Raw genomic sequence first — 23,434 nt, 5'->3', positions numbered from 1 at the left:
TGGATTGATTATAACAGATGTCCACTGCAGCCAATTGGATGAAATGATGAGGATGCTTGCAATAAAGAAGCTGACACTGGTTCAATAGAGACAGCCCAATCATCTTGCAAGACAACGCTTGACCACGTGTCACACAAACAAAGCTGCTCAAACTACAGAGGCTGGACTTGGAAACTCTCTGTCATCTACCATATTCACGAGACCTTGTACCAACTGGCTACCACTTCTTCCAGGCTTTAGACCACTTCTTGCAAGGAAAAATATTCAATACTCAACAAGCTCTGAAACCACCTTTTGCAATTTCACAGCCACTCTCTCTCTCTAGGCTCTTCGCTGCTGACATAAACAAGCTACCATTAACATAGCAAAACTGGGTCTATAGTTTAGGTGGATACATTGATTAATTGTACTGCTTCTTGTTTGAGATATAATAAATGACACTTTTGATTCTATAACAGACATTTTATATTTAATGACCTAATAAATAAAGATGATTCCAGCAGCATTTTTAAAAAATGCACTACCATACTGAATCATACTTTCTGACAGGCAGGGGAGTACAGTGGCTTGGGATTCTGGTTCCACAGCTTCAGGCCAGCTCTGTGGTAGCGGGTAACTTACTTTCCCTCTCTGTGCCTCAGTTTTCTCATCTCTAAAAACAGGATATGATAGTAACCTACCCCATAGAACTGTTATGAAGATTAAATTATTTAACATTTGTAAATAATATCTGGAACATAGTAAATGCTCATTGAATTTTAGCCATTACTCTTGCTCTTGTTGACATCAGGTATAAAAGAATAAATGTGACTCTGGTTCATGACCTTGGGTAGAATCACAAGATAAGCACTGTTTTAGGGAAAAGTATTTGTACAGGGTATTTTCATTATCCAAAATAGTCTCACTAATAAGGTACTATTAGAGTAGAGCAGTGTTACAAAGTAAGATCATTAAATAGAAGCCCATGGTACAGAATGGGCAACTCTTACAGTACATTGATAGGTTTTGACTTTCTGCAGTATCATATCTGTAAATAATAAGTCCTTGAGATTTTAGCTTTTTGGATCAACTTGCTGTTAACAATTTAATTTTTTTTTTTTTTTTTTTTTTTTTTTTTTTTTTTTTGAGACAGAGCCTCACTCTGTTGCCCAGGCTACAGTGAGTGCCATGGCGTCAGCCTAGCTCACACCAACCTCAGACTCCTGGGCTTAAGCGATCCTCCTGCCTCAGCCTCCCAAGTAGCTAGGACTACAGGCATGCGCCACCATGCCCGGCTAATTTTTTCTATATATATTTTTAGTTGGCCAGATAATTTATTTCTATTTTTAGTAGAGACGGGGTCTCGCTCTTGCTCAGGCTGGTCTCGAACTCCTGACCTCGAGCAATCCACCCACCTTGGCCCCCCAGAGTGCTAGGATTGCAGGCGTGAGCCACCGCACCCAGCCAACAATTTTAATTTTTAACTTCTGTCAATGTTATGTACTTTTCCATTAGCTGAAAAGGACTCCCCAGGTCATTATGCAGATGTCTCTGTCAGGACAGTGTGCCCTTGAAACATGCTGTTTATGATCTGACTGTCTGAAGTCTTCCAGGACACACAGTTTCTGGCTGGCAGCATAGATGGTGCAGCATTTATGATCATTAAGTGGGTGCTAGTCTCCATGCTGAGCGTACATCTGTCACTGGGGATGCCATCTCGGTGTGAATGTGTGTGGAAACCTCAAGGTGGGTCCTTGGAGAGACCATTGCTGTGTGATTCTGAAAGGTTAGGTTGAGGTCCGTCCCTTGGATTTGCTCCTGTCCTCTCTTCTTCAACCACCCCTCGGTGTCTTTGCCATGTGCTATTGTCTTCGTGGTCTCCGTCTCCACCTCATCTCCCACCCATCTCCCATCCTGCCCACCCCCCAGTGACCTTTCTAAAGGTCTCTTCCCAAATGTGCTTACTCTCCTGGGCAACACTATTCATCCTTTTCCTCACACCACACATACATACACACAAACATGTATACCACACACTCCCCCACACATGCTGCAGACAACACAAACCCCCCACACTCACATACATCCTACATACACACCATGAACACCTCCCATATACTCACACACACCACACACACACACACTCACTACTTCAAAGGCTCCACTTCACCCACTACTTCTACTCTGACCCTAAACTACAACCACTGGCTTACTTCCACCAGGATTTTCATTGCCCCTTCCTCCAGGGGACTTTGTGTCCATATCTGGTCTCCCTAGGGAGGGTCTAGTCCTTCTGCAGGGTCTCCATCCTCCTCCCCTGTGCCGGCTGAGTCACTGGCTCTGCTGGACCATCTTGGTTTTCCGGCCTGTCTTCCTTTGACAGCTCTCATCATCATGCATTGCAGGCACCTTTTGACAAGTCCGCATTCCGGCACCAACAGTACCTTAGTCGTTTTTATGTTCTAGCACCTTGGATTGTGTCTGACACACAGTAGACAGTCATTTATAATTTCTGAGCACCTGCATGCATGAATGCACACAGATATCAGGATAAACATTCAAAAAGTGCTTTCCTTTTTACTGAATCTGTGATCCAGTTCACTTACCTGTTGGCTTGCACCTGAGATAATTAAATTTCTATTAAAAATATTAATAAACTAAGTGAATCTCAATATTATCTCTGCAATTTATGCTTTCATTGAGATGGGCAAAGACTATCGACAGTAGGCCCCATGTGTAGGGGGTTGAGTTAGAGAAGTAGCATAGAAGGCACTGGAATCTTCAATGATTTCTATTTATACCACCATACAGAAGAAAAAGGATGAAAAAGACATACATAAATGAGATTAGAAACTAAAAAAATGAAGTTATATAAAATTATATACTGTGCAAATTCTATATAAAATCTCTCTTTTCCATTTGGTGTACAGTGCCTCAGGATTTTTGTCTTGTAACTTATTAATAGGAATGTTGTACCATGATTACATTGCCAAAACTACCTGAATAACATCTGTGCTAAGTTTTTATGGAGATTACTTTAAGGTTGACTTGGCATAGACTAAACAGCATACATTTAGAGGGCACAATGTGGTAAGTTTTGGTGTATGTAGACCCATGAAACCATTACCGCTGTCAAGGTACTAAACACATCTATAATTTCTGAGGACAGTCTTCTTTTCCTTTCCTTCCCACTTCCCCAGGCTCCCCCATACCCGGCCAGCTGCTTATCTATAGATTATTTTGCATGTTCTAGAATTTCATATAAAATGGAACCATTCAGTACTTACACTTTTTTGTCTGGCTTCTTTTATTCAACATAATTGTTTGGGGACTCATTTTTATTGTTACATCTAAAAAGAGTTCATTCCTTCTATTCCTGAGTAGTATTCCATTATATGGATATACTCATCTGTGGCTATGTTTTCAATGTGTTCCCTCCAAAATTCAAATGTTGCCTTTGTGATAGTATTTAGAGGTGATGCCTTTTTGAGGTGATGAGGCAAGGAGGGCTGCCCTGTCGTGAATGGGATCAGGCCCTTTTTAAAAGAGGCATCATGCAGTGTGCAGTGTTCAGCTTGCTTGCCCTCCCACCTTCTGCCATGTGAAGATGCAGCAAGAAGGCCCACCTGAGATGCTAATACCTTGTTCTTGGACTTCCTAGTCCCACAACTGTGAGAAATTAATTTCTGTTCTTTATAAGTCACCAGTCTATGGTATTCTGTTATAGCAGAACAAACGGACTAAGTAACCTGTTCATGGGCATTCATTTGAGTTGTTTCAAGTTTGGGGAAGTTATGGATAAAATTTCTATGAAGAGTAGTGCACGAGTCTTTATGTAGGAATATACTTTCATTTCTCTTCAGTAAATACCCAGTAGTAGAATGCCTAAGGGCATACGACAAACACATGCTCAACTTTTTTTTTTTAATTTTTTATTTCAGCATATTACAGGGATACAAATGTTTACGTTACGTATATTGCCCTTGCCCCACCAGAGTCAGAGCTGCAAGCGTGTCCATCCCCCAGACGGTGTGCACAGCACCCATAAGGTGTGAATATACCCATCCCCTCCTCCCCCTTCCCCTCTGCCTGACCCCTGAGGGATGTTACTACTATATGTGCTCTTAAGTGTTGGTCAGTTAAGTCAATTAATGCCAATTTGATGGTGAGCACATGTGGTGCTTGTTTTTCCATTTCTGTGATACTTCACTTAGTAGAATGGGTTCCAGCTCTATCAGGGATAATGCCAGAGGTGCCACCTCACCATTGGTTTTTGTGGCTGAGTAGAACTCCATGGTGTACATATACCACATTTTATTAATCCACTCCTGTATTGATGGGCACTTGGGTTGTTTCCACACCTTTGCAATTGTGAATTGTACTGCTATAAACATTCTAGTGCAGATGTCTTTTTTAATAGAATGTCTTCTGTTCTTTTGGGTTGATGCCCAGTAATGGGATTGCTGGATCCAATGGTAGTTCTACTTGTAGCTTTAAGGTATCTCCATATTACTTTCCACAGAGGTTGTACTAGTCTGCAGTCCCACCAGCAGTGTATGAGTGTTCCTGGTGGCAGTCTGATTTTAAAAAACCACTTCTATCCTTTTTTTTTCTTTCTTTTTTTCTTTTTTTTTAATTTGAGCTTATTATGGGGGTATGAAAGTTTAGATTATGTATATTGCCCATGCCCCCCAACCCCCCTGAGTCAGAGCTTCAAGTGTGTCCATTCCCCAGACAGTGTGCATTGCACTCATTATGTAGGTATAAACCCATCTCCTCACCCCACCCCCCACATCTTTCCAACACCCAATTGATGTTATTTCCAAATGTACACTTAGGTGATGATCAGGGAAACCAATTTGCTGGTGAGTACATGTGGTGCTTATTTTTCCATTCTTGGGATACTTTACTTAGTAGAATGGATTCCAACTCTTTCCAGGAGAACAAAAGAGATTCTATATCACCATTATTTCTTATAGCTGAGTAATGAGTGTTCAATCTTTGTATTTTAGCTTGTAAGATGTCCAAGCAGCCTTGAATTATGAGGAGCATAAACTTTGAGTCTATCTCAACAGCAGAAGGAAAAGTTACCAGGTTGAGAGATGGCATATAGAAAACAGAGAGACAGAGAGCTTGAGAGACTGGACATTTTAAATACATAGTGGCAGGCTGACCACTTGAGCTCTGAATTTTCGTGGATACGATTTGCCCTTCAATTAAAACATGTGCTCAAGCATTGGCCATAACCACCTGCAGTCCTAGCATACCTGGCATGCCTTTCAATCTTTCCATTTACACGCATACTTGTGAGTAGAGGTGCCCTAAACCAACCATAGTGCCCAAATGGCATCATTCTCCTTGTCTTTCCTCAGGTTTGCAGGATTGGTTATCTGTTTTTCTTTAGAAGAAGAAATCAAACTGTAGTCTAGGGGTAAGTGTGGCGGATCACAGTGTGCTGATTGTGGGCACGACTCCACAAGGTATCACCACTCAGTCATTTCTCACCTCTCACTTGTGTCTCAGGTACTCTCCCCAGGGGTCTAACACCTCTGAGAGGGCTCAAAGTACCCAGTGATCAGCTCCTGTATGCGTTTCCTGTACAAGCTTTCTTTTAATTAATTTTGTTGGGGATTCCCTATAGGGCCACCTCACCCCACAGAGAGTCACCCCAGGCACTCCTATCTGCACCCCTAGTCACCCAGGAATACCCTCAGCTGACACAGATAAATGCCCTCTCTCTTCAGAGCTGGGGAACTCAATCTCTCATTTATCTGCAAACAGGACATTTCAGTTATATCTTTCATTTCACAAATGCCCAGAAAAGCCAATTCAAAGACATTTGGGGAGGAAGAGGCAATGAATGGAGAAGACCCTTTAGAGTGGACCTCAGAGTCAAAATTAGGATCCTCGAAACAATTTCCTACAAAAAGAATTGATAGCTGAGAATAAACCAGGATCATCAATAAAGACTGTGAGCTCTGGGGACTCAGGAGGACTTACCAGTTCTGCCCGAGGGAAAGCTCATCCTCAAGTGGCTCAAGGGTGTCATGCTGTTACCTGGAGTTGATGTTGGGCCTTCATGGAATCCTGAGTCTTCTCTGAGCCCCAGGTGTGAGCACCATCTTGTCAAAAGAACCCAAACTGTTTAAAATAATTACAGGGGTTTATTCTGATCTGAAGATGTGTGACTCACCTGGACAACATGGCCTTAGAAAGTCCTGAGAATATGTGCCCAGACTACTGTGGTACAGTTTGGTTGTATACGTTCATGCAGATAGGAATTTCAAATAAGTCCCTAACTCAATAAGTGGAGGGCGTGTATTTATTTTGCCTGAAATGGCAGGACATCTTAAAGAGTGTTCTTATATGTTATAGGTGTATTTAAAGGTTCTTTGACTTGTAACTCCTTAATGCATAAAGCTGTCTTAAGGCTTGGAATTTTTTAACTTAAGAAATCTGTTCATCGGAGACAAGCCGTTGGATGTTTACTGAAACTCAAGCGATCTCTTATGTAAATTGAAGGCCTATAGGTTTGCTTTAAGTTTTACCTTCTATAGCCTTAGGTCTGTTAATGATTTGGCATCTCATTGTTATATAGTATAATGTCTCCAAAAAGATAGAGGTGCATCATGATGCAGGTCTGACCTACCTTTTCACAGCCAGTATCTGAGCCTTAGGTTTTCTCTGCAGTCCCCTTGGCCAAGAGGGCGTCCATTCCATCACAGCTGGGGGGCTTTTTATTTAGTTCATACAGACATGATTGTAGAGTGTTCTTCTTTCTGTCTTGATCCACCACAATCATTGTGCGGCCTCTTCTGAAGCTGGTGCTCAGTGAAATAGTTCACATTCAGCAGAAAAATATTATCAGGTTGCTATGAATACCTGGTCTACCCCTAGCAACACCATATCCTAACAGTGCTAGGGGAGTTTCCAATTATTAGAGGTTGCCTCTCTCTTTCTTAGTGCCTCCTTTTGGCCAAGGCCAAAGAAAGTCAGGTTTCTGGATGTAAATCAATGATCTCTACCATTTCTGTGATGTTGCTAATCAGCTGCTTGTCCAGAGAGCACGGCCTATAGAAAAATTAGGGCTTTTAATTCACCATCTTATAATAGGACACCTTTTTGTTTCTAGAGCACTTCATAGTTGTGAACTAACGTAAAATCATACCTACCATAATAAAAAAATATGTCTTTCTTTATCTTTTGGCAATTGATATATCAGGATGATGGCAGTTAATGTAACCACCTGGAATTATTTTATTTCTGTGAGAAGCTTGTATTTCAAGGCCTAAGTTTCTGATAGCATACTCAGCTTCATAACTTTTTGTTTTTTTGAAAGTATTTACCACATAAAACCTCATTAAAATCATGGTTGTTTTGTCTGTAAGGTTTACATTACTGTGAATAGTTCCCAAAATGGTGGCAAGTAATTGTTGGGTTCAGGTGGCGAACAAAGGGTGGCTGGTTCAGAGTGATGCAGCACTGGATGTAGAGAACTTTGAAGAGGAAAGTGGCAATATCTCATAGGATGTCAGGTGACTGTCAATAAAGGAGTCTGTGTAGGATAGGAACCAGTAAGTGTAGTGGAAACTCTGGAACTAAATCAATGGAAGTTTTCATGCATTTTTCTATTGCTGTTATAGATCCCAAACAAGGTGGATATGGCTTGGACACTAGATCTAAAAAAGACTGAAATGAACAGTAGGTCTCTAATGATTCCCACATACCTGATTCAGCATTTGGTCAGAATGTTCATAAACAAAAAGTGAAAAAGGATTTGTGAGCCTAGAATCCTAGAGAAAAATCTGAAAGTTTATATTTCAGTATTTATGTTTAAATAGGAGCATGCTTCTTTTACCTTGAAAAGTACACAGCTATGAACACACACTTCTGTTAATACCTTTCACTAATATACACTTAACCTAAGATCAACTCTCTTTTGGATTTGCCAGGTTTGGAGCATTTTATTTTTTGCACAGAGGGAAGTAAAACATACATTTTTTTTGTTTTTAAATACCAAGGTTGAAGGACAAATGGCCCTCATAACAGTTTTGAATTATTTAAAACCTGAAGAGTTTTAAACCAACCAGATAAATTCCAAGTTCAGCACATTCAGAACCAGGATTTGGAAATTCAAACTCAGATGGGTTCACTGTCCTGTGTCTTTCAGAAAAACGGGGGTGGAGGGAACAATTAAGGGGAAAACATATGGAATGAAATCAGTGTAGATATAAACTTTACAACTTACATCAAAATTCATTCAAAATCATCCTCAGACTTAAACTACAATGCAAAACTTTAAAGATTCTGGGAAAAATCAAAGAAGAAAATTTATGTGGCCTTGGGTTTGGTGATGAGTTTTAACACACAAGAAAAAAATCTGATCCACAACAGAAAAAATAATACCATGGCTGTTATAACATTCAATATTTATACTCTGTGAAAGGTCAAGTTGAGAGAATAAAAAGACAAGCCAAAGAATGATAAGAAATATGTGCAAAATACACACCGGAGGAACAATTCACATTCTACATATAAAAAGAAGTCTTGAAACTCAACAATAAGAAGACAAACACCCCAATTAAAAAGGGGTACAGATCTCAACACACACCTCACCAAAGAAGATACATAGATGGCAAATAATCATACAAAAAGATGCTCAGCATCCTATATCGTTGGGGAATAGCAGATTACAGCAGCAATGAGATATCACAGCACGCCTGCTAGAATTACTAAACTCTTAAAAAAGGACAAACCATTGCTGGAGGAAAGGCAGGAATTCTCATTCATTGCTGGTAGAATGCATAATGGTACAGTCACTTTGGAAGACCGCGTGGAAGACTAGAATATGCCACCCCAAGAGATAGCTCTTTTTGTTGTTGTTATTGTTTTGGACAGGGTCTCTGTCCCCCAGGTGGGAGTGCAGTGGCACGAACACAGACCACTGCCACCTTGAACTTCCAGGCTGGAGCGATCCTCAGCCTCCCAAGTAGCCGGGACTCCAGGCATGAGCCACCACCGCCAAATAATTTTTATGTGCGTGTGCAGATGGGGCCTTGCTCTATTGTCCCGGCTAGTCTCGAACTCCTGAGCTCAAAGGATCCACCTGCCTCGTGCCCGGCCTATAATTAGTTTTTAATGGAGAAAATAATTTAAAATAAATCCTGTTTGCTGTGGTGGCTGCGGCCCACGTTATTTCCCAAGAGGCGAAACCGTGGAACTGTGGAAACCCCAAAACCCGAACTGACCTGCGCGCTCGAGAGGCGCCCGTGGGGGCGGGGCGGGCGGCGCGGGGGGCGGCGCGGGGGCGGCGGGGACGGGGACGGGGAGGGGCGCTGGGCCGGCCGCGCGCACAGCCTGACGCGGGAGCCGCCCCGGCGCTGCGGGCACGCGCTGGCGGTCTGCGTGGCGCCGGCACCGGCGTCTTCATCTGCCCCCTGGCGCTGCGCGACCTGCTCCCCACCTGCTCCTGCGTCCCCGCCGCGGCGCCGCACGACCTCTCCGACGGCGGGCGGGGGTGAGCGAGGCCGCGCCGCCCCTTCCCCGCCTCTGCCTCCCGGGGGTCCCCGCCTCTCCCTTCCGGGGTCCCCACCCATCCCTCCCGGGGTCCCCACCCATCCCTCCTGGGATCCCCACCTCTCCCTCCCGGGGTCCCCACCTCTCCCCCGCCACCCGCTCCCGCAGGTGTTTCCTACCTGTCTCTTAAAGTCATAGATTGGAAAGGCCCCGGGTTGGTGAGGTGGGAAGTCGAACTCCCCTCTACTTTTTTCCCCATCTTTCTTAATAAAAGTAAGACTGAAATATTTCCAATAATCAAAATAAAGTTAAAAATCTCATCCCTTCGTTTCCCCAACCTCCAGGTCACTTCCGTTACTTGCCTGGCTTCCAGGCAGGTCCTTGTACCTACGCGCATCTGTTCATGTGTAGGCTTAAAAACTTTCTGAAACAAATGTGATGCATTTTCCGAAGAAAACATCTTGGACTAGTTCTTTTTTTTTTTCCTAATGTTGTGAACATTTATTAAAATAGTAAACCTTACTTTATAAGAAACGAAATAATATATTTATATGGTAATTTGTATTCCTAAGAAAATAACAGCGTCCAATTAGACAAGAAAAATTTTCTATTTTTCTGTCACTACCTAACAAAATCATGCATAGAAATTTCCATTTTAAATGCTAATTTTAAGAGAATTAATGTTTAAAGAGCATATGTCATATTTTAAAAATAGATTTTCTATGGCTCTAGAAAATTGGACTAGTTCTTTCTAAACATTGTATTAACAAAGCCATTCAGGAAGAAGGAACACAGAAAACATATGCCCTCTTGGTTGATAAAGGAGAGGTGATATTCTCCGTCCCTAGAAGTGAGCAGACATTACAGAGGAGCCATTTGGAGCCACTGAGTTAGGAGCAGTATGTGGAGGCTGGGGAAAAAAGTAGACCCCACATTTCCCGAAAGATCAGTCCCCCCAAAGAGACACAGCTGGAGAGTGTCCTGTTGTGATCCCACAGCCAGAGGTGCATTGCATTCTCGCCACTAAGGCTTATGTGCACCTTGGGAAGAAGGTCCTGATTGTGTCCCCATTTTCACAGTTGGGTACATTCTTGTGGTCACATCAGAATTCCTGGAAAATGGTTGGAAATGTGAGAGAAATGGATCATTATGCCTCCAAGCCCTGCCATTTCCACCCCATTGCCAGTTCCTTTTAAACTCATGGAGGGTGTTTCTTTCATCCTACCACCACCAATTTGAGATCTTCAGGTTACTTCCCTAGCATTCCTTTTCTTTCATTAACTTGCACTGAGTCTAATGTTAGTAGGTCAGGATGCTGAAATCTTTGAGTCCCATCTCATCCATAGTGTAAATATTTCCAAAAAAGCATTAAACATCGAGTACAGAGCATTGACTAGAAAATGACGCATCATGTGGAAAGCCGTAAATTGACTTATGGGTTAGAGACTTTCTTATGTACTCTGGTAGAATAATTGCATCTGGGTAAAATTGCCCTGTGCAACTAACTCCGTAAAATTAATGGGAAAGGTTTTGATCGTTATTCAGAATTGTTTTTGAAGAAAAGACAGAAATGTTTTCATTTCTAAATGTTTGTGAAAGCAGATTTATGAAGTATGTTTGCACTGCTGGGTGTGTATAGTTCCATTTGAAGAGGCGAACATAACTAAGCCAAGTGGGAGCTTATACTGGGAATCAAAGACCTGAATGACTGTTTTGGCTCTACTACATGTTAATTCAGCATGTCTGGGTCTCACTTTTGCAGTAAAACATTAGGGATTAGAGAAATTTGAAAGTGGAATGAGGCAGAGATTTAGCCCCAGCCGTCCTGGGAATGATGCCCAGGGAAGGCCACATGGTGCATCTCCCCTGCTGAGGGCTTAGTCGTTCACTGCCGAGGTTTTTCTCAAGTTTTCTCGTTTCCTTGCTTTCTACTTCATGGAGAATATGTCACTCCAGCTTCTAAATACCTAATTAAAGTAATATGCTGTTCATGCATTTTGTAGGGTTAGTGTGAGAATAAAGCCTGTTAGTAAAAGTGCTTTGAAAAAACTTGGTCATGTCACAAAAGTGTAAGGTATTCATTCTATTAAGGCTGTTTAATTGGAGGTGGCCTATGTTTATGTGGGACCAGATTTATAGAATAAATAATGTTTTTAGATATCAAGTAAACTATACCAAAACGGAAGTTCAGGGGAGAGGAGGGAGCCTGCAGTGAGGCTGGAGATGGATATGGAAAGAGAATTAACTGGTACGCTGTAGGATAGGATAATAATCATAAAACTCTCCATAAATTGACAAAAGGGAGTTCAAGAGAATGTGATCTGAGCCGAAAATCAGTTCAGAATTTGTTATTTTACAAAGGTATTGAGGATCCCCAATATGGCAAAGCATTCTACCTTGGGAATAGAAAAATGAAGTTATTTATGCCCTCTGGGCCTCAGAGAATAGGAGATACCCCAAATGAGCAAAAGTAGAATTTGGTAAAAGAGGATCTATTCTGCTGGAGGAGCACGGAAGAGTCAGGAAGCCTTCCCCGAGGAGATGATATTCTAGCTGGGTCACAAAGAAAACTTTAGCCTGTTCCCAGCAGAGCGTGTGTTCTAGAGACCAGGATCAGCCCGAAGTTTGGAGGAACGAAAGAAGGCTGGTTGTAGTCCAAGAATACCGTGCAAGGCATTTCTAGAGTATACAGTTTCTATGTGGGGAATGGTGGGAAATGAGATGGAAAGAGGGTAGAAAACCAGTTCTAATTCTAGCCTCCTTTGTGACTCTAAGCATGAATAAGGTGAGTGGGGAATGTTGGGGGAGGCATGGAGTAGTGGCCTTGCTGGGAATCCACAGGGCTCTGCCCACTTTCTTCCCGCCGTGGGTACAGGCGCAGCCAAGGGGAGGGACGGTCTGCCCAGGTGTGCACAGACCTCCGTGAGTCTCCCTGAAATCCTGCTGTGCACAGTGAAAGAATTTCCTAGTGGTGGCTGGCAAGTTGACTAAAAGCAATTTCAAAAAAGGAGTTCCAGAAATATTCTAAGTAATGGTAGCATCATCAGGAGAAGTACACATCCAAGTGCATTTATAGTACTACATTTGAAGAGTACTCAGGTAAGAAAATATAGAAAATTAACTTTCTCATCAGCTCTTCTGAGAGTTCCTGGGGAGGTTTTAAAAACACAGGTGCCTGGTTTCCACCCCTAGAGATTCTGATTTAATTGGTCTGATTGTGATAACTGGTATTCAGTTTTCAGAAGTTCCCCAAGTTAGAAAAGATTATAATTTGCAGCTAAGGTTGAGAACCACTGAATTAGTGTAAATGCTGACAGCTCCAAGACTCAGGCTGTTAGGAAGATTAAAAGAAATAATGGATGTAAAGTTTTTATATGGCACAGTGCCTACCACATATACATTGCATTTTAAAAATAGCAGTGAGTCAGAATACTTGAAAAATGCAAGTCTCTCAAAAATACTTGAGATATAATTAACTGAACTTTTGATTCGGAATTGGACATTTCATATTTAATGAGCTCATACAGAGGTTTTCAGTCTGTTTTACCCGGAGCCGTGATGACCAGTGTGGGTGAGTGCTGGGGTAGCTGATGCTCCAGCAGCAGCAGGACAGTTCTGTCCTCTCTTTTCCATAAATAAGAGTTTTGCATATAACTTTAGATGAATTTTTAAAAAAGGATTTTACTGGAAAAAAGGGAAGGAGGGAGGGAAAGAAAGCACACACTGTACATAGAATGAAATGTTTAGGTGAGTTTTTCGAGATTGAGAGCTGAAAAATTGTGAAGTGGGTTAAAGGAAGTTGTTGAATTCTTTTTTTCATTCTTTTTCTTTCTTTCTTTTTTTTTTTTTTTTGAGACAGAATCTTACTCTGTTACCTGGGCTAGAGTGCAGTGGTGTGATCATAGCTCACTGCTCAAACTCCTGGGCTCAAGCAATCCTACTGTCTCAGCCTTCTGAGTAGCTGAGACTACAGGTGTGCACCACTAAGCCTGGCTAATTTTTAAATTTTTTGTGGGGATGGGGTGTTGCTATTTTGCTCAGGCTGGTCTTGAACTCCTGGCTTCAAGTGATTCTTCTGCCTCTGCCTCCCAAAGTGGTAGGATTACAGGCATGAGCTACTGCACCTGGCCAGGAAGTTGTTGAACTTTTATTTAGTGAAAAAGCCTTAATTTTCTGGGCCAGTTCAGAGCAGTGGGCTTAACCTGAAACTTCTTCAGTTCTATTTTATTTTTCAATTTGTGGTTAGAAAACATCACTTACATTTGTTATTATAATAATTTTCACTTTTCTATGACATTTCAGAAATTCCAAAGTTCCTGAGGAAATTACACATGATGAAATTGATGTAAAATCAACAGTATTATGGGACTTTTAAAAAATACTTAGGCTGGGCGTGGTGGCTCACGCCTGTAATCCCAGCACTCTGGGAGGCCGAGGTGGGAGGATCGCTCGAGGTCAGGAGTTCGAGACCAGCCTAAGCAAGAGCGAGACCCCTCTCTACTAAAAATAGAAACAAATTATATGGACAACTAAAATATATGTAGAAAAATTAGCTGAAAATGGTGGTGCATGCCTGTAGTCCCTGCTACTCGAGAGGCTGAGGCAGGAGGATCGCTTGAGCCCAGGAGTTGGAGGTTGCTGTGAGCTGGGCTAACGCCACAGCACTCTAGCCCGGGCAACAGAGCGAGATTCTGTCTCAAAAAAAAAAAAAAAATTCTCAAGTGGGTTATTGAACAGATGATTTACGAGCATGCAGGCAAGGGTGTGCACAGCATGTTAAGATGAGAGAGGGTGATGTCACGGAAAGAACTGGACTCACAAGACCGATTCCGCCTTCGCGGCCTCATCCTGTCAGTAAGCAGCTGTGTGGACATGAGCACATCACTTGACTTCTTTGAACTACAATATCTTTATTTGGAAAATAAGGTTATCAAATTAGTTGTCCTTTAATAGTCTGTTTAGCCACAAAGAACATAGCATCCCCAAGGGTACCAAATTTGCCACAATTATTTTAATTGGGCTTCCCAATGATAAAAGAGCTGCCATTTATGAAAGAGTACATCACATATTAATACTCGGTATTTATGTCACTTTATGAAATACCATGGTCCCATGACAAGAAGGTATTATTAATCCCTTTTAACAAATGATGAAATGGAGGCTCCAAGTGGCTAACAACAGATCAGATAAGTCAGGATCAGAATGTATCCTGATATCAAAATCAATTGACAGGTGTCCCATGCTGTTACGAGAGGCAAAGGGAACATATTTAGGGTGGATGACACTATAATGAGATAACACTATAGGAGCATGGCAACAAAAGTTCTTTTTTGTTTGCATAGTGATATCTAAAATATATTGATACCATATGGATCCATGTTCATTTCATGAAAAGTTTCTTCTGGTATTCCTGTAACCTTGAACTGTTTAACACTTTTATAAACAATTTGGTTGAAAGAATAGAAAAAAATTTGGGTCAAATTTGCAAGAAAAGAAAAACAATTTAAGACAGATACCCAGATTAATAATTTATTCACATATTCATTTATTCAAGTATCACATCCAAAGCAGGATTTGAGTAATTAAGCTAATTCATTCACAGAATGGTAAGTATTAAACACAGTGAAATGTGTTAGCATTGAAAGTAAATTCCTGCGCTGGGCATCTAAACTGTCTTTCTAAACATAAAAGGGCCTTAACTTTGAACAGGGCTGGGATTTGGGAAATTGTAACAAGTAGTGAGAGTGGTTGGGATCGACTCTTGGGCTGCCATTTGCGGCTCCCCAAAAGGATTGGAAAGGGTGATACCTAAATATATTTTTCCCTTAGTCATAGGATAGGAGGGAGGAGAACCTCGGGCTAACAAAAACTTGTATGAAATTGATGCAGGTCATCTCAAGTTGATTTCAGGTCTAACAAAAGCCAACCGTTGGAAATTTCTAGCATGAAAGACTGATGTCACCTTCAGGCGCAGTCACAGAAGGGAGTGCTCAGACCTGGGGAGGCAGTACAGGCCCCCGTTTCTGTGTTGACTGGGCCACGTCCTGCCCGTGTGGTTCCCCTCCCACGTGGTCCCCAGGCCATCGTGGCTGCCTTTCTCCGTGGATCTTTCTGAAAGGTCTGGAAAGCATATCGAGTGAGGAGCAGCCGGGACAGTTAGAAAAGAAAAGGCTTAGTAGTGACACTGACACGAGAGCTTCTTTCAAATATTTGAGGAACCGCTGTTTGGAAAAGATAGTTGGTTGGTTCTGAGACTTTGAAAGCAAAACTAGAAGTGGGTGAAGTTGAAAAGCACTGTCTCCAAGTAGAGCCTTTCCCAAACTGAACGGCACGCCTTTGGGGATTAAGAGCCTGCTAATCACTGGTTCTCTTCAATTCAGTGAACATTTATTGAGTTCTTACTGTGTGCCATTCTGAATGCTGGGAGGACATCAGTGGTAAAAGTGGGCAAAAATCTTCGCTCTGGGGTTATTAATTAGTAGGGGTAGGGAGACTTTCTTTTTTTTTTTTTTTTTTTTTTTTTTTTTTTTTTTTGAGACAGAGTCTCACTTTGTTACCCGGGCTAGAGTGAGTGCCGTGGCATCAGCGTAGCTCACAGCAACCTCAAACTCCTGGGCTTAAGCGATCCTACTGCCTCAGCCTCCCGAGTAGCTGGGACTACAGGCATGAGCCACCATGCCCGGCTAATTTTTTTGTATATATATATTTTTTTAGTTGGCCAGATAATTTCTTTCTATTTTTAGTAGAGACGGGGTCTCACTCTTGCTCAGGCTGGTCTCGAACTCCTGACCTCGAGCGATCCACCCGCCTCGGCCTCCCAGAGCTAGGATTACAGGCGTGAGCCACCACGCCCGGCCGAGACTTTCAATAAATAATAAAATAAATCAGTAAAATATATGCATTATGTATAAGATGTGTGTATCTGTGTTAAAAGGGGAAAGAATTATGGTCTAAGAGTAGAACAAGAGATGAGGAATGAGAGGAGATGGAAGGGAATGAAGCGGAATGCAACTGCAAATACGGTGTTGGAGTAAGTTGGCCTCACTGAGAAGGAGACTATATTAGTGAGGGTTCTCTGGAGAAATAGAACCAACAGGATGTACAGAGATGTGTAAAAACAGATTTACTAGGAGGGATCGGCTCCCATGGTTATGGAGGCTGAGACAGTCCCTGACCTGCTGTCTGCAAGCTGGAGGCCACAGGAGGCCCGGGGTGAAGACCCAGCCCAGACATGAAGTCCTGGGAGCCAAGGGGCAGCGGTCTGAGTCTCAGTCTGCGTGTGAAGGCCGAGCACCGGGGGACAGTGACGGCACCGGGGGCAGTGACAGCACCAGGGGACAGTGACGGCACGGGGGACAGTGACGGCACCGGGGACAGTGACAGGCACTGGGGACAGTGACAGGCACCGGGGACAGTGATGGCACCGGGGGACAGTGACGGCACCGGGGGACAGTGACGGCACCGGGGGCGCTGACGGCCAAGGGCAGGCAGAGAGCAGGTTTGCCCTTCCTCTACCTTCCGGTCTGTCCCAGCCCTCAGTGGGGGGGTGCTGCCACCTGCAGTGGGGAAGGGGGGTCTCCACTCAGTCGGGGGTTCACACACTAGTCTCTTCCAGCAACACGCACCCCGGCTGTCTAGGTCTCCCTCGAGCCGGTCAGCGTAGCACTTGGAATTAACCACCGCAGCGACGTGTGAACAAGGACTTCAGTGACGATGCGAGGGAGTTTTCTTAGGGAGGAGCGTTGGAAGGAGAAGGAAAAGCCTCGCAAAACCCCGAGGTGCAAATGTGGCAGCAAGAACCCTGCCGGGCGGTGGCGGTTGAGTGTCCCTGGTCTGAAACGTTTGGGGCCAGAAGTGTTTCGGATTTTGGAGCATGTGAGATTTCAATTTGTGCATGAGGGGTGCTTGACCTGTATTTACGCAGAGCATTTGGAAGCGAAGTTTAAGAGAGGATCGGGACCACATGACCTCTGGGAAAGCCTCTGCCAACTCCACATTCCCGGAGTTCCTGAGTCTGACGGTCGAGAATAATGAATCTGGTGGCCGTGAGCAGGTGAGTTCAGGAGCAGAGGTGCCAGACCAGGGCTCACAAATTCCCACGGTGAAGGGGCCAGACAGACAGTGTAAACATTTTAAAAGATTAGCAATGTATTAACATATTTTAAAACATTATGTAAATGGAATCAAGCATGTTTGCAGGCCAGATATTGCCCAGTGGGCACCAGTTTGAGACCATGGTACTGGAGAAAGTAAACTCAGTTAATAATCCTTCTATAAAGTCTTGGGCAGGGAATCAAAGGAGAACAAAAGAAAAAAGAAGAAATCTGGGAGTCTTTGATAAGAATTATCTGTTTGTCACAACTTGACAAGGAACCAAAAGGGAAGAAAGAATCAAAGATTACTCTTTGCTGTAGAGCCTGGGAGACAAGTTCACCCTGACTTTGGTCTTCCCCAAGTAAAGGTCACTTGGATTTTTCCTACACGTTATCAATGGCTGGATACTGATTTATCCTCTCATTGCCTTATACACAATTCCATAGCATTTGGGAACTTAGAATTCAGTTAGAGAAAGAAAACATAACCCAATACAATCTTTTTCAATTATTTTGTGTCGATGATGTAATTACAGTCATGAAACTCTTGCATGGAGGCTCAGAATTAACTATGATAATTACAAAGAGACAGATAAAACATTTATTCTTTTTGATATACGACTTTTCCTGTTTCCTGGCTGCAGGTGCCTTCGTTTGCAAGATGGTGCCATTTGTCCAGGCTACGGCCATCGTGGCAGAAATTCTCACCATGACCCGCATTGCTGTGGAAACTTGTGCATCCTTTTAAGACGAAGCGGCAATACACCCACCGAAGGGCGTTCACGACGCTGGGTGAGGCCGCTGGGTGCGCCGTGGCGGTGCTGATGTCATTGCAGAACAAAGAGAACCATGTTTATAAACTAGATGAGTAGCTTCTCCTTTGACTTAGAGGTCACTGGGGTGTCATTTGAGGGTTTCAGTCCTCTCCCTGTTTGCCGCTCCCTCTACCCTCGCTCTCCGCCAGGCCCACTGCACACTGAAAAATCCATCACTTTACATGCACTTCTTCAGTTTAAGTCTGAAACTTCTCAGCGCTGCTGCCAGCTGATCTAGAATAGCCTGTTAGTGGCATCCATGTCAACATTCGTTAGACTGGCAAACTGCCATCCTAGTGAGGAAGGCTTTAGGCTAAGGTAACAGGCGGGTAGATTTTGGCAGAGGGCAGAAAATGTGTTTTTAGAAAAGTGGAAAACAGGGGCCCTGCTCAGAGGTGGCCCTGGGGGTGAGAACACAATAGTAGGAGGTCACAGCGTGTGTGGAAACGATGGGTACTGAGCCTTGGAGATGCCAGACCCAGACAGATGCCACCCACTCCATGAGTTTGCTTTACACATTCCTGGGTCTCAGTTCTGTAACTGTACCTGGCTGAGCACGTCGGGATGGACACATACCTCATGACAAATGGTAAATTCGAAGCAGCGTCCTATAACCTAGTACCTATAAAACAGAATAATTTCTCTGTTCAATAATTACAATTGTGTCATTTAAAACCTTCTTTACCATAAACACAACTTATGGATTAAGTGAGTCTCAGCTCCCAGAAACCCAAAGCAATACCCAGTATTCTCAATGGTTCCACCCACTATAGAAAGATCCAGCAGAATTTAAGCTGGGGAATCTGCCCCCAAATCAAAGCTGAGGCTCTTGATTCTGTCCTCTTTCTGGTCTGCTAAGATTCGTAGGTTGAAATGCTCCTCTGCGGTTAATCTGGTTTTCCTTTGCTAAGGGCACATCGTCCAAGCAGTTCCTCTCGACAGACTCGTGGGGGACTGGGAATTTGGAAGGAGCACCCTGGGTTTTTTTCTTTTGTTTTTCTTTTTTACTGCCACGAGCACCCTGGTTTTTGAAGTTATAGGTGTTTGTTTTCTAAATAAGAAAATAATACCTCTGTTATTGTGCTTACAATAAACGTACTTTGGATTTTAAGAAGGAATGATAGAGGGTGGTGTCTGACCTGTTTAAAGTTATCCATCCATTCAACAAACATGGATCTGTCCCTATGGCAGCCAGGACTTTTCCCTGGAATCTTATTTCAGGAAACAAAACAATAAAAATGGCATTGTCCTTGCCCTCAGGGAGTTCAGAGGAAGTTGAGAAGAAGTGAGGACAACACAGGCCCTGCACTAGAGACAGCAAGGAATTAGTATCAGTTTAGTAGGAAATGTTGGTGGCCTTCAAAGCGGCTTTTGAGTGAAATCCTGGAAAATGAGTCCACAGACAGGCAGTGGTTAGGGTGGCCCATCCAGGGTAAAGGCATGAATCGTGAAAAGCACGGTGCATTCTGGGACACAGGAACTCAGAACAGGCCTCGGGTGTGAAGACCTTGCACAGGTGTGAAGACCTTGCACAGGTGTGAAGACCTTGAATGGGTGTGAAGACCTTGCACGGGTGTGAAGTGGGAGAGAGGCGAGTGAGATCACAGAGCACCTCAGCGGGTTCATCCTACAGGCAACAGAACACTATTAGGGAGTTTTAAACATTTAAATCCTGTCCTGGGAAGACTATTCCAGAGCAGTGAAAGAGTAGAAGCGACAACCTTGGAGGAGACCATTGCACTGCTCCGCGGCAGTGACTGGCTGCCCTGAGAATAGGGGGTCTTGATGATTAGAGAATTATACATGGATATATTTTGCTCAACTGTGGGCTATTCTGATGATTTTAACATTTTTGCAGGTGTGGTCTGGTTGGTGGCAGTCATCGTGGGATCACCCATGTGGTACGTGCAACAACTTGAGGTAGATGTAGACTCGAGACTGGGATCGATAATCTTATTGTTCAACTATTTTCTCCTCCTAACAATAAACATTTTCCTTCCTGCAAGAGTATTATAGAAAATTTGTGTGAACTCATTTATTTCACGGAAGGTTTTTCAAGTGGAAGAAAATAATTTGTTTTTTTTGTGTTTGTGTATGTGTGTGTGTGTGTGTGTGTGTGTGTTTTGAGTCAGAGTCTCAATCTGTCACCCTGGCTAGAGTGCTGTGGCATCAGCCTAGCTCACAGCAACCTCAAACTCCTGGGCTCAAGCAATCCTCTTACCTCAGCCTCCCTAGGAGCTGGGACTATAGGCGTGTGCCACCATGCCCGGCTAATTTTTTTCTCTCTACATATATTTTTAGCTGTCCATATAATTTCTTTCCATTTTTAGTAGAGACAGAGTCTCGCTCTTGCTCAGGTTGGTCTCGAACTCCTGACCTCAAGCGATCCTCCCGCCTCGGCCTCCCAGAGTGCTGGGATGACAGGCATGAGCCACCACGCCTGGCCAGAAAATAATTTGTTTTAAGATTTTTTTTCTCTGTTTTATTTAGTTCTCATTGATACTATGTTAACACTTTAATGCTTAAAATGAAATTTTAAAAATGTACCAACGTCACTTTCTACATTTTCCTGCAAGCTGAGCATGCTTTTCCTAGTGTTCTCAAATGCGTTGTTACATTTTAAGAGTTCAGTGATTGCTCTAGGTTTTTCTTTTATTTTCAAGTCATGTAAAAAATTGTAATAGATTGTCTACTTATTAGTGGATTCCCCTTCATAGGTCTTTTCTTATCGGCCTTCTATTCATTAACAAATTGAAATTCTACTTGGAAGCATGTTGGGGATCATCTTATCCAACCTCTCTCCTTTCCCTACACTTCTGTCAGATGGCCCAGCCAGGCGCGGGGAGTAACAGCAAAGGGGACACTATGCAGGTGTTGAGCAGCCAGTCACCTGGGCTCAGTGCCCTCTGGGCATGGCTGTTGCTCAGCATTGATTCTTGACCGCATGAATTTCTCAGAGACAACATCACTGAGGCTTCTGACCCTGCTGTGTCCTCGGGCCAGCAGCTCAGAATGACCTCTGAGCTCCCACACTTGCAGCCTTTCTGCTGAGCAGCGGGAAGCCCACGGGGCCGGAGCCCTTTTATAAGCGACTCAGTCTAGTTCCAAATTGTGGGCTCCATTTCTGGCACATAGAAAACAGATTTGTCAATTTTGAAAAATAAAATTGTTTTATTATATACTCTGAATATATTTTAAATCTACAACTCATTTTGCTTGTAGAAAATGCATATAATCTAACTGTCAAAAGCCAGTCCTCACTGTTAGATGGATGAGCTAAATCAGATTTACTTCTTGTCAGAAAAAAGTCTGATTTCATTTTTCAGGTCACATAAAAGTATTCATATGCAATCCCATGGCCACCCTTTCAGGCCTGAATTCTCTGAGTGCAGGTGGTTGAGCTCACAGAGAGCTTGCATTTCTCACCTGGCTGCTGCAAAGCACCAAGGCCATCCACATTTCTCACCCACGGCTGTTTCCCTCCCACTGGGCTCTTCTCAAGAGTGATGTATTTAGCAAATTTCAAGTGAGGGAAACAAGGAGGTGGTGAAATTAAAGCCGTCGTCACTTCTGCCTCCTCACTGTATGAAAAATGTGAATTCATGATGTCCCTGTCCAAATACCTTTTTTCCTATGCCAGGCTTTACTCTGAAAAGAAATGTATAATATTTAAGACAGGCCAAAGCACAGAGCCCTACCATGGGTTTATGACCCCTTGATCAAGGTGGCTTCATTGACATCAGTAATCTGAATTCTCTGTCCTTTTTTTTTTCCTTTTTGGTGCCCCATAGTAAGATTTGGATTGGGTGAGACATGTAACTTGTATAAGCTGGGAGAAGGGTGATTATGAAAGAGGAAATGGGAATGTGGGCCCAGCATGACACCCAGGCCTCAGGTGCTGTATTAGGAGAATTTTACAGAAGTATAAGCTTTTTTCTTACCTCTGATGAGTAACCAAAAAGCTTCTTTTCCCCCATTCAACTGACATTGAACATTGCTGATAAAATTTGCTGGGAATATAGGCAGAAATATGCCTTAAGATCTAAGTATTCATCTAGAAAGCTCCAGAGTGACTAAAATGACAGTTGTTTTCATAAATTCATTTTTGCTCCTGTTACCCAGAGATGTGAATTTTGAATATGCTTTAAAGGTTTGGATTATCCTTGAAATGATCCGTTTTTAGCAGTTTCTATTATTATTATTGGAAATAGTATGAAGAAATCAGCAAACAAATACAATCTGAATATTTGTAGATTGGCAATAGTTTGAATCCCAATTTTTCATTCATCTCAGAATTTAAAAGCTACCAGTTGACTTTTAAATATCTTTCCAAGCAGTCTAATCGTTGTAATATGAAATTGCAGTAACAAGAAATGGCTTTCAGTCCTTTCCAACTAGAAGTCTGAAGCCTTGTCTAATCTCCCTCTTCAACAACTGAAGAAGCAAAATAATTTAACATTAAAGTAGCTGACATGATACACAAAATATTTTTCAATATGTATTTGGGTAAGTGTAATGCTTTTTCAGCCAATTGAAAACTTGTGACTAGTGAAAATAAAAGTTGAGAAAGACAAAAAAATGAAGCTCAATTCCATTTAAAATGGGAAAGATAGTTTAAAAGTCTTAAGACCTTCAGCAGTTAAGTATTCATAGAAAAACCACATTTCACAACAAGAGAACAATTAAAATTGTATCTCATTTGAAATATGTACCGGTGGCAAATTAGAAAGAGCTTAATGTTGCGTAACAGGAATACTTGGCTGCTGTCTGTTCTTTTGACACTGACTACGGGTTATTTTAACTGAATTGTTCTTACTGTAAAGGTCAAGCATGATCTCCTGTATGAGAAAGAGCACAGCTGCTGCTTGGAAGAGTGGCCCAGCCCCGCGCACCAGCAGATCTACAGCACCTTCGTCCCTGTCATCCTCTCCCTCCCTCCTCTGATGCTGACGCTTGTCCCGTACAGCAAAATCGGCTACGAACTTTGGATAAAGAGAAGAGTGGGGGAGGGTTCCATGCTTCGGACTATTC

The 23,434-nt window shown here is 42.8% G+C and overlaps 1 long non-coding RNA gene across 4 annotated transcripts in view; it reads left to right on the top strand.

The window, feature by feature from the left end:
- The window catches only part of LOC123630010, a 29,577-nt gene extending 9,164 nt beyond the window's left edge, over window positions 1-20,413 (top strand). For 3 of the 4 annotated variants that reach the window (XR_006732530.1, XR_006732529.1, XR_006732527.1), the window contains exons 4-6: window positions 17,420-17,548; window positions 18,233-18,380; window positions 20,262-20,413. This is a non-coding gene — a long non-coding RNA (uncharacterized LOC123630010). The remainder of the gene's footprint in view (window positions 1-17,419; window positions 17,549-18,232; window positions 18,381-20,261) is intronic. The other variant, XR_006732528.1, reaches the window with a different exon arrangement.
- The last annotated feature ends 3,021 nt before the right edge of the window (window positions 20,414-23,434 follow it).

This window comes from Lemur catta, unplaced genomic scaffold (assembly GCF_020740605.2).
Source record: "Lemur catta isolate mLemCat1 unplaced genomic scaffold, mLemCat1.pri scaffold_67_ctg1, whole genome shotgun sequence".
Classification (NCBI taxonomy): Eukaryota; Metazoa; Chordata; class Mammalia; order Primates; family Lemuridae; genus Lemur; species Lemur catta.
Note: the sequence above shows the minus strand (reverse complement) of the source record. Positions and strands in the feature narration are given on the sequence as shown.